This window comes from Gorilla gorilla, chromosome 14 (genome assembly GCF_029281585.2).
Source record: "Gorilla gorilla gorilla isolate KB3781 chromosome 14, NHGRI_mGorGor1-v2.1_pri, whole genome shotgun sequence".
NCBI lineage: Eukaryota > Metazoa > Chordata > Mammalia > Primates > Hominidae > Gorilla > Gorilla gorilla.
The window spans coordinates 70,006,123-70,016,830 of NC_073238.2; the positions used below are offsets into that span (position 1 = coordinate 70,006,123).

A 10,708-nucleotide genomic window follows, 5' to 3' on the forward strand; every position below is an offset into this window, starting at 1 on the left:
TGATATACACTGTGATTAACTTTCTTTAATTGCATGAGAAAATATATAATTTGTACATCAGTGGATATAACATATTCCATTCAGGACTACCATTTATATAATGAAATTGCGCCATCATAAATTAACTGTATTTAGGACCTAATATGTATAATACTTCAATGCTGTATTTTTAACAAATCCTCTGTGCCATTTTATAAGTTCTACAATTTTTGTTTGAAAGTTGAGACAACTGAAAATTACTCAGGTTGTCATTTGTTAGCATTTCCCTACAAATGCCTAGCACATAGTACGTGAATATAGCCTTACTTCCAAAGTGACAAAATGATAAACTGAGAAAATCATCAGTGTATTTTATCTCTTTAATATATATTAATATTTTGCTGAAAAATTACTTTTACATATTAAAATTCCATTTAGTAAGTAATTTTAAAAGTCTTATCAAATAATTGTAAGTCTTAGAACAGATAAAAATCACCTCAGGAAAATTTGAAGAAATATCAACTTTTTATGCTAATTTTTCATTTACATGTTAATATCAGTGTTCTTTTTGCTTTCTTTGTTAACCAAAGGTGCATTTATAAAAAATAAAATGCTCCTGCTGAGTCATAAACTTAGTTACTATCTCATGAGGATGTTTAGTTTCTTTTCAACTAACTGCTCATTTGTTTCTATTTTTAATTTATTTTTAATAGACAAAAATTATATATATTTCTACAACAAGCTGTTTTGAAATATATACATAGTGAAATGGCTAAATTGAGGTAATTAATAGTGTATTACCTCACATACTTACCATTTATTTGTGATGAAAACACTTAAAATCTACTCTTAGTAATTTTGAAAAGTACAATACATTGTCATTAACTATAGTCACTATATTGTACAATAGAACTTATTCTTCTCATCTAACTGAAATTTTTTATCCATTGACTAACATCTCCTCAGCACCCTCCCCCTGTTCTCCCTCTTATTTGTTTCTTGACACATGCTAAGATGCCCTTAAAGTTCCATTTTAAGAAGAATGTATTTCAATAATTATTCTATCAATCAATTAAAAATAGCATTTCCTTTTTTGTCTATATCCATTCCTTGATATGACTCTATAAAACCACTTCAAAAACTCATGAGGGATATCAAAATAAAGACAAATGTCAGAGCATCTTCCTATAGGATAGCAGAAATGTGGACAATAGAACCACATATTGGAGAGAGGTTTTAAGATGCTAACTAGAGACATCAGACACTCTTCCTCCCCAGAAAGAAGTAAAATTGTTAATAGATTATCACACATTGAATAGAACTGAACAGAATTTATCTAGGAAAGAACACTAGAGTTTAAGAGAGAAGTCACAGGAAACACCTGAGGCACAGAAGGAGAGGAAGCTAGCAGCTAGCTCAGCCAGGACCAGCTGGGATCCTGGAATGGCTCCCTATTATGGGGAAAGGGTCAGTGTGAGCCGTTAGGGGTACACAGTCTTACCTTAGACTACTGCAATCCTAACCACAGGATACCTCTTCCATCTATACAGCTCTGAGATTAGCATAGGCGGGGGCTCTACAGCGTGGTGATCTAGAGGCCTGCCAGGGCATTGCTGCAAGCAGGAAACTTGCACCACATCACATAGCAAGACATAAGCAGCTGCAGTAGGGCACTATGGCCAGAGTCCAGCTTCCACCAGACTGCATCCCCTTCTGAGAACCAACAATTCCACATCTTCACACCCTGTGAACCCCCAGTAGAATTCCCTGGCATCCACCTGGAGGGCTTCAGTGGCACAGCGGTGGCTGGACCCGATGGTGCTGTGGGGTCTCCAGCACTCTAACCCACAGGGAGTACAACTCCTCAAGGAAATGATAGTGCAGCACATCAAGGAGGCTTCTCCTGAGACAAAGGGAACCAGTGCATATGCTTGGCAGAACCCAAGAGCTCCCTGCCTGGTATAATGATACCAATGGTACCTGGTACCATTAGGGCAGGGAACCACCCTGCCCTAACTAGCAGCATGGCCTTTGTGCTCTAGCTTATGCACAGAGGTCAAGATCCCTTCCCCAACTCTCCACACTGCTGCAGCCACTGCTGCCTCTGAAAGCCAAAGCAAGCAAACCTTAAATCTGAGTCTGGGTATGTAAACAGTAACCACATCCCTATTAGCAGTATGTTCTCAGTACTTGGGCTCATGTGAAAATGGATCCCTTCCCCTTTCTGCATATCACAATAGTGCTGCTGCCACTGGGAGCCAAAGTGAGTGAGCCTGACAGCTGCCTGTCTGAGGATGCAAATAGTAACCCCATTCCCACCAACAACACAGCCTCTGTGCTTGAGTTCACACCCAGAAAGGCAGGATCCATCTGACCCCTTTGAACATGATAGCAGTCACTGACTACAGCCAGGAGACAAAGCAAACACTACCCAGAAACTGAGAAGTGCCTGTTTGGGGCTCTGAATAGCAACCCTGCCCCCTTCAAAAGCATGGCCTCTGTGCTCTAGTGCATGTCATGAGTGCAGGCTCTTCACACACACCACTGTGGACACTGCTACTGCCAGAGTTGAAAGTGTACACCCCTCAGAACCTGAGAGCTCCCTGCAGGGGACCACTGATAGCAACCCCACCCATACTCAACAGCAGGATCACCACACTCTAGCACCAGCCCTGAGGTCAGGCTCTCCACAACCAACACCACAGATTGCCTGCCCTGCCTACTACCTCCTGGAGCTCTGCATACCCTGATGCCCTGAGATCAGGCCCACCAGACCTGTCACCATTGCTTCCCCCACCCAAAGCATGAGCACCCCTCCCAGGGACCTGGGGATTACCCAACCCCTTCTACCACCTCTAGCATCTGTACCCTACTTCTGGAATCCTGAAGGTAAGCCCATATAGCCTGTCACCAATACCATCAACTACATCCACGCACATGCACAACCGAGGAACCTGGAACCTGGGGACCAGCTTGCTCAGCCCATCATACCAACAGCTAACATTAGTGAGTGCCACATGAGAGCCCCAAAATTATCCTGCCATCACTACTACCATAATCCAGGCCATATATTCAGCTTAAGGGCCTAAGGACTCACCCACCGATCTGGCTTACCACTCCCACTGCCAGCATGGAGGAAGACTGCCTGGAGTCTCAAGAATTTGCCCACCTGCACTCACTAACACTGTGCTTGCATATGCCACCTGGTGGCCCAAGGTCAGTAATGCTTGGTTTACCACTACCTGCCATGAGTGGGCCCTGAGGGCAGACCTACGTAGTATCTCCTGTTCCCAGCACATTTTTTTCATGCGCGTCCCTGTGAAGAGACCACCAAACAGGCTTTGTGTGAGCAATAAAGCTTTTAATCACCTGGGTGCAGGTGGGCTGAGTCCGAAAAGAGAGTCAGCAAAGGGAGATAGGGGTGGGGCCATTTTATAGGATTTGGGTAGGTAAAGGAAAATTACAGTCAAAGGGGGGTTGTTCTCTGGCGGGCAGGAGTGGGGGTTGCAAGGTGCTCAGTGGGGGTGCTTTTTGAGCCAGGATGAGCCAGGAAAAGGACTTTCACAAGGTAATGTCATCACTTAAGGCAAGGACCAGCCATTTACACTTCTTTTGTGGTGGAATGTCATCAGTTAAGGTGGGGCAGGGCATTTTCACTTCTTTTGTGATTCTTCAGTTACTTCAGGCCACTTGGGCGTATATGTGCAAGTCACAGGGGATGCGATGGCTTGGCTCGGGCTCAGAGGCCTGACATTCCTGCCTTCTTATATTAATAAGAAAAATAAAACAAAATAGTGTTGAAGTGTTGGGGCGGTGAAAATTTTTGGGGGGTGGTATGGAGAGAGAATGGGCGATGTTTCTCAGGGCTGCTTCAAGCGGGATTAGGGGCAGCCTGGGAACCTAGAGTGGGAGAGATTAAGCTGAAGGGCGGTCTTATGGTAAGGGGTGATATTGTGGGGATGTTAGAAGAAACATTTGTCATATAGAATGATTGGTGATTGCTTAGATACGGTTTTGGATGAATTGAGAAACTAAATGGAATAACAGAAGGAGAAAAACAGGTATAAAAGGTCTAAGAATTGGGACGACTCAGGATATCTGATTAGAGAGTGCCTAAGGAGATTCAGCATAGTCCTGCCAGCAAAGATTATTTATTTACTTCAAGAGTTAAGAGTGGCAGTTTGGGGATAGCACCAGGAGATATCAGCTGTGATGGCTTGGAAAAACAGTGTAAACCGGCAGTGTAAACAAGAGCAGGGCATGTATGAGTAGTTGAGAACGGTGAATAGGAGTATGACTAGACAGAAGATAGTAGGGATGAAAAGTTTTTTTTTTGTTTTTTTTTTTGGTGGGGCACAGTCTAAGTTGGTCTGGTGTCTGGAATGAGACTGGGGCCTAATAAAAAGGAGCGTCTATACAGGAGCTTAGATGAGCCTGGTGGAACCGCCATCAATAAATAAGCGTGATCAGGGTGAGGAACAGGAAAGAAGGAAATTTGGGGAAATGGGGTGAATGTCAGGTGGATCAGAGAGATACAGTCATGGGGGTCAGGTGTGGTATCAGGAATAATGTGGGAGGCCGGATTGAAGTCTGGGCCAGGAACAATGGTAATTGTGGGAGACTCAACAAAGAGTGAGTATAGCTGAAGGAGCCGGGAAGCAGAAAGTATATGCGTCAGGTATGAGGAAGAAAATAGATTTTGGAAGTTATGAGAACTGTAGAGAGTGAGTTGAGCATAGTTTGTGATTTTGAGGGCCTCTAAAAGTATTAAAGCAGCCGCAGCCGCTGCACGCAGACATGAGGGCTAGGCTAAAACAGTAAGGTCAGGTTGTTTGGACAGAAAGGCTACAGGGTGTTGTCCTGGCTCTTGTGTAAGAATTCTGACTCCGCTAACCATGCCTAGGAAGGAAAGGAGTTGTTGTTTTGTAGAAGGTGATTGGGTTTGAGAGATCAGTCGGACATGATTGGCAGGGAGAGCACGTGTGTTTTTATGAGAATTATGCCGAGATAGGTAACAGATGAGGAAGGAATTTGGGCTTGATTGAAGTAATAGGGGCTGTCTGTGAAACTTTGCAGCAGTACAGCCTAGGTAATTTGCTGAGCTTGATGGTGTCAGGGTCAGTCCAAGTGACAGCAAAGAGAGGCTGGGATGCGGGGTGCAGGGGAATAGTGAAAAAAGCATCTTTAAGATCAAGCAGGGAATAGTGAGTTGTGGAGGGAGGTATTGAGGACAAAAGAGTGTACGGGTTGAGCACCACAGGGTGGATAGGCAAAACAATTTTGTTGATAAGGTGCAGGTCCTGAACTAACTTGTAAGGCTTGTCTGGTTTTAGGACAGGTAAAATGGGGGAATTGTAAGGAGAGTTTATAGGCTTTAAAAGGCTATGCTGTTCCAGGCAAGTGATAACCCGCTTTAATCTTTTTAAAGTGTGCTGTGGATGGGATATTGGCGTTGAGTGGGGTAAGGGTGATTAGGTTTTAATGAGATGGTAAGGGGTGCATGATCGGTCCCCAAGGAGGGAGTAGAGGTATCTTATACTTGTGGGTTAAGGTGGGGGGTTACAAGAGGAGGACGCAAAGGAGGCTTTGGATTGGGAAGAAGGGCGGCAATGAGATATAGCTGTAGTCCAGGAATAGTCAGGGAAGCAGATAATTTAGTTAAAGTGTCTCAGCCTAATAAGGGAACTGGGCAGGTGGGGATAACTAAAAAGGAGTGCTTAAAAGAGTATTGTCTAAGTTGGCACCAGAGTTGGGGAGTTTTAAGAGGTTTAGAAACCTGGCCGTCAATACCCACAACAGTTATGGAGGCAAGGGAAACAGGCCCTTGAAAAGAAGGTAATGTGGAGTGGGTAGCCTCCATATTGATTAAGAAGGGGACGGGCTTACCTTCCACTTTGAGAGTTACCAGAAGCTCAGCGTCCGTGACGGTCTAGGGGGCTTCCGAGGTTATCCAGCAGCGTCAGTCTTCAGCCGCTAAGCCGAGAAGATCTGGGAAGAAGTCAGTCAGAGAGCCTTGGGCCAGAGTTCCAGGGGCTCTGGGAGTGGCTGCCAGGTGAGTTGAACAGTCCAATTTTCAGTGGGGTCCCACACAGATGGGATGAGGCTTAGGAGGAATCCCGGGCTGCGGGCTTTCCTTGGCCCAGTGGCCAGATTTCCGGCACGTGTAGCAAGCTCCTGGGGGAGGAGGTTCTGGAGGAACACCTGGCTGCTGCTGTTCAGGTGTTTGGAAATTCTTGTGTGCTGGAGATGTGGCTGGGGTTTGTCTCACAGTGGAGGCAAGGAATTGCAACTATTTTCTATTATTATACACCTTGAAGGTGAGGTTAATTAAATCCTGTTGTGGGGTTTGAGGGCTGGAATTTAATTTTTGGAGTTTTATTTAATGTCGGGAGCAGATTGGGTAATAAAATGTATTTTGAGAATAAGACGGCCTTTTGATGTTTTAGGGTCTAGGGCTGTAAAGCCTCTCAGGGTTGCTGCCAAACAAGTCATGAACTGGGCTGGATTTTTATATTTGATGAAAAAGAGCCTAAACGCTATCTGATTTGGGATAAAGAAAAAGGAGCATTAACCTTGACTATGCCTTTCGCTCCAGCCACTTTTTTAAGAGTAAATTGCTGGGCAGGAGGGGGAGGGCTAGTCACGGAATGAAACTGTAAGCCGGACCAGGTGTGAGGAGGGGAGGTGATAAAAAGATTATAGGGTGGAGGAGCAGAGGCTGAGGAAGAATTGGGACCTAGCTCGGCCTGGCGAGGAGCAGCCTGGGGAGGAAGGGAGAGGTCAGATGGGTCTGTAGAAAAGGAAGATTAGAAAGACTCAGCGACCCTTGGGGTTGGTACTGAGGGGACAGGTGGGAGGGAAAGAAGGAAGATTTGGGACGAGTTGCACTGGGCACAGAGACTAGGAAGGGACTGATGTGTAAAAGAATGCCTGGACGTCAGGCACCTCAGACCGTTTGCCTATTTTAGGACAAGAATTATTTAGATCTTGCAGGATGGAAAAATTCAAAGTGCCATTTTCTGGCTATTTGGAACTAGTGTCGAGTTTGTACTGGGGTCAAGCAGCATTGCAGAAGAAAATAAGGCATTTAGGTTTTAGGTCAGGTGTGAGTTGAAGAGGTTTTAAATTTTTGAGAACACAGGCCAAGGGAGTAGAAGGAGGAATGGAGGGTGGAAGGTTGCCTATAGTGAAGGAAGCAAGCCTAGAGAAAAGAGAGAGTCGAGAAATGGAGGGAAGGGGTTAGGGGGTTCTTACCTTCCAGAAAAGTGGGAAAAGAGGTTGGGGCACAGAGATAAGAGGTTGGGGCATAGAAATAAGGGATGGGGCATGGAAATAAGGGGTTGGGGCATGGAAATAAGGGGTTGGGGCATGGAAATAAGGGGTCGGGGCATGGAAATAAGGGATTGGAGCACAGAAATATGAGGTTGGGGTACTTGCCCCTCCTCTAGAAAAGCGGGACTTGCCACTAAGAGTGAAGGAGAAGGGGTTGAGGGGTACTTACCCCTCCCCCAGAAAAGTGGGACTTGCCGCTAAGGGTAAAGGAGAAGGGGTTGAGGGGTACTTGCCCCTCCCCCATAAAAGCAGAGAAGGGGTAGAGACAAGGAGAGAAGGGGTTGGGGTACTTGCCCCTTTCACAGAAAAGCAGGACTTGTCGCTAAGGGTGAAGGACCATGGCAGGCGTCCCTGCGTAGTCTGACACCTTTGAAACGTGGATGAATAATCAGAGAGGTGTCCTTGCAATGATTAAACACCAAGGGAAGTCTGCCTTCCCAGTCTGTGACCGGCACCAGTGTTTTGGGTCCATGGATAAAACATGTCTCCTTTGTCTCTCCCAGAAAATGAAAGGAATTGAAATTAAGAGAAGGGAGAGATTGAAGAGTGGAAAGGAGAAAGTGGTTGAGGGACAGTGAGAGAGGTTGGAGAAGAAAGTAAGGAGAGGCCGCTTACCTGATTTAAAATTGGTGAGATGTTCCTTGGGCTGGTCAGTCTGAGGACCTGAGGTCATAGGTGGATCTTTCTCACGGAGCAAAGAACAGGAGGACAGGGGATTGATCTCCCAAGGGAGGTCCCCCGATCTGAGTCACGGCACCAAATTTCACGCACGTCCATGTGAAGAGACCACCAAACAGGCTTTGTGTGAGCAATAAAGCTTTTAATCACCTGGGTGCAGGTGGGCTGAGTCCGAAAAGAGAGTCAGCAAAGGGAGATAGGGGCGGGGCCGTTTTATAGGATTTGGGTAGGTAAACGAAAATTACAGTCAAAGGGGGGTTGTTCTCTGGCGGGCAGGAGTGGGGGTTGCAAGGTGCTCAGTGGGGGTGCTTTTTGAGCCAGGATGAGCCAGGAAAAGGACTTTCACAAGGTAATGTCATCACTTAAGGCAAGGACCAGCCATTTACACTTCTTTTGTGGTGGAATGTCATCAGTTAAGGTGGGGCAGGGCATATTCACTTCTTTTGTGATTCTTCAGTTACTTCAGGCCATCTGGGCGTATAAGTACAAGTCACAGGGGATGCGATGGCTTGGCTTGGGCTCAGAGGCCTGACAATTTTCACCATAGCTTCCACTAAAAAATGTAGCCAACCACTGCGGAGATTACTGATACCACTATGCTGTTCACAGCCAAAAATCACAGACTATACTGCTGCATGCATCCAGAGTCAAAGCTAAAGCACCTTTCCCAGTCATTACCATAGACACATCTTCAGGAAGAAATTCTCCTCTACAAAAGTCAATTCAAGAAGTGACTGTTACGTCAGATGTGCAGATATTTTGCTTATCTTCATAACATGAGGTGGTTTTAGAACACGGAGCAAGGCACTCACTGTACTTAGGGTTTCTTCCCTCCCGCAGAAACAAAGATATAGGAATACTATTTTCTATGAAGATTGCATTTCAAAAGAATGGCTCCACGGTCCTTGATAAAGACATTCTTGGCTATAAAACTGGCAAGAGGCTTTCAGAAAGATTTACATATATCTCAAAGGGCACAGGAAAAATTTACAATTACAAGCTTTCTAAAGTAAAAACTGTAAGCAAAGAGAGGTTAGAAGCCTAGATGCATGAAAAACAAAAAACAAAAAAAAAAAAACAAGTTAAAGTTTGTTCAAGCTGAGGGGAATGGTAAGGTTGCTTTGGCCATTAAGCAAAAAGTCTAATGAGAATAACAAAAGCTTTCAGCAATAATTTTGTTTGAAGAAGGAGCGGGTAACATTTTAGTCAGTACATGTTTAAAACTTATTTCATATTTATGAAATAAAGAATCGTTCATGCCAAAAAGATTTATACATAAAAAGCTCAAAATCAAAGTTGGTTGCATACAATCTAATGTTGTTAAAATAGTCAAAGACATCCTAGCATACCTTCAGTAAATCATATTATCTTTCTACTTCAACATAGTAGAGGGCACGGAGATGAAACTAGCTCTGTTTATTAGGTTTTCAAAAGCCATTGATATGACACTATGGAAGAGTCTATTACCTTCTTGTCTACAATAAAAATTATGATTGTGACTGAAGAACATTTTTGACACTACACATGTATTAAGATGTGGTATGAAAATAAGAAGCACTTGTATAAGTACATTTGGATTCTTACAATAAGCCTTATTCTATCATTAATTTTTACAAGAATGGCTTAAACCTTGAGATGTGGAAGATAATACTATTACACTGCTTATATTTATTTTATTTATATGATAATACTTCTGAGTTGAGAAAGGAAGGAGGGAGGGAGGAAGGAAGAAAGGAAGGAAGGAAGGGAGGGAGGGAGGGAAAGAAAAAGCCTTGCAGAGTGTTTAAGAACTCTTGTATAAAAATATTCATTAGAAGGCCAGGTGTGGTGGTTCATGCCTGTAATCCTAGCACTTTGGGAGGCTGAGGTGGGCAGATCACGAGGTCAGGAGTTTGAGACCAGCCTGGCCCATATGGTGAAACTATGTCTCTGCTAAACGTACAAAAATTAGCCAGGTGTGGTGGCACACACCTGTATTCCCAGCTACTCAGGAGGCAGAAGAATCGCTTGAACCCAGGAGGCAGAGGTTGCAGTGAGCTGAGATCACGCTACTGCACTCCAGCCTGGCCGACAGAGTGAGATTCCATATAAAAAAAACAAAAAATTATTCATTAGAGAAAGACTTGTTTTACCAAAGTTTTCATTCATTACATCAGGCTTTTTTTGGCAGAATAATGATTTTGATAGCTACTAAATTAACAGTTATTTAAAAAATTATTATCCTATCTATAAAACCAAGACGATGTAGAGGGCTTCTTTTTTATTTTTATCTACAAATCAGCAGTCACTTGAGGTTAATTAAAATTGATTTATATGCAAAAAACCTCCAATAAAGACAAGTGGGTTTTTTTGGTTGTTTTTTGTTTTGCTCTCAAGTAGGAATGAGAACATGCATATTTGTCTTTCTGCGCCTGACCTATTTTGCTTAATATAAGTCCTCCAGTCTGATCCATGTTTCTGTGAATGACAGGATTTTATTCTTTTTTTATGTTTGAATTGTATTCCAGTGTGTATATATACCACCTTTTTAAAAGAAATGTGTCATCGTTTGATGGACATTTAGGTTGTTACCATATCTTAGGTATTATAAATAGTTCTACAATATATTGGGAGTGCGGGAATTGTCAGAGATGTTTGAACCAGAGCAACTCCATCATGAATAGGAGCTGGGTAAAATGAGGCTGAGACCTCCTGGGCTGCATTCCCAGGAGGTTAGGCA

At 43.8% G+C, this 10,708-nt stretch overlaps 1 long non-coding RNA gene across 1 annotated transcript in view; it reads right to left on the minus strand.

The window, feature by feature from the left end:
- The window catches only part of LOC129526140 (uncharacterized), a 30,973-nt gene extending 22,508 nt beyond the window's left edge, over positions 1–8,465 (minus strand). Inside the window, exon 1 of the long non-coding RNA XR_010130585.1 lies at positions 5,866–8,465. This is a non-coding gene — a long non-coding RNA (uncharacterized lncRNA). The remainder of the gene's footprint in view (positions 1–5,865) is intronic.
- Positions 8,466–10,708: the final 2,243 nt, after the last annotated feature.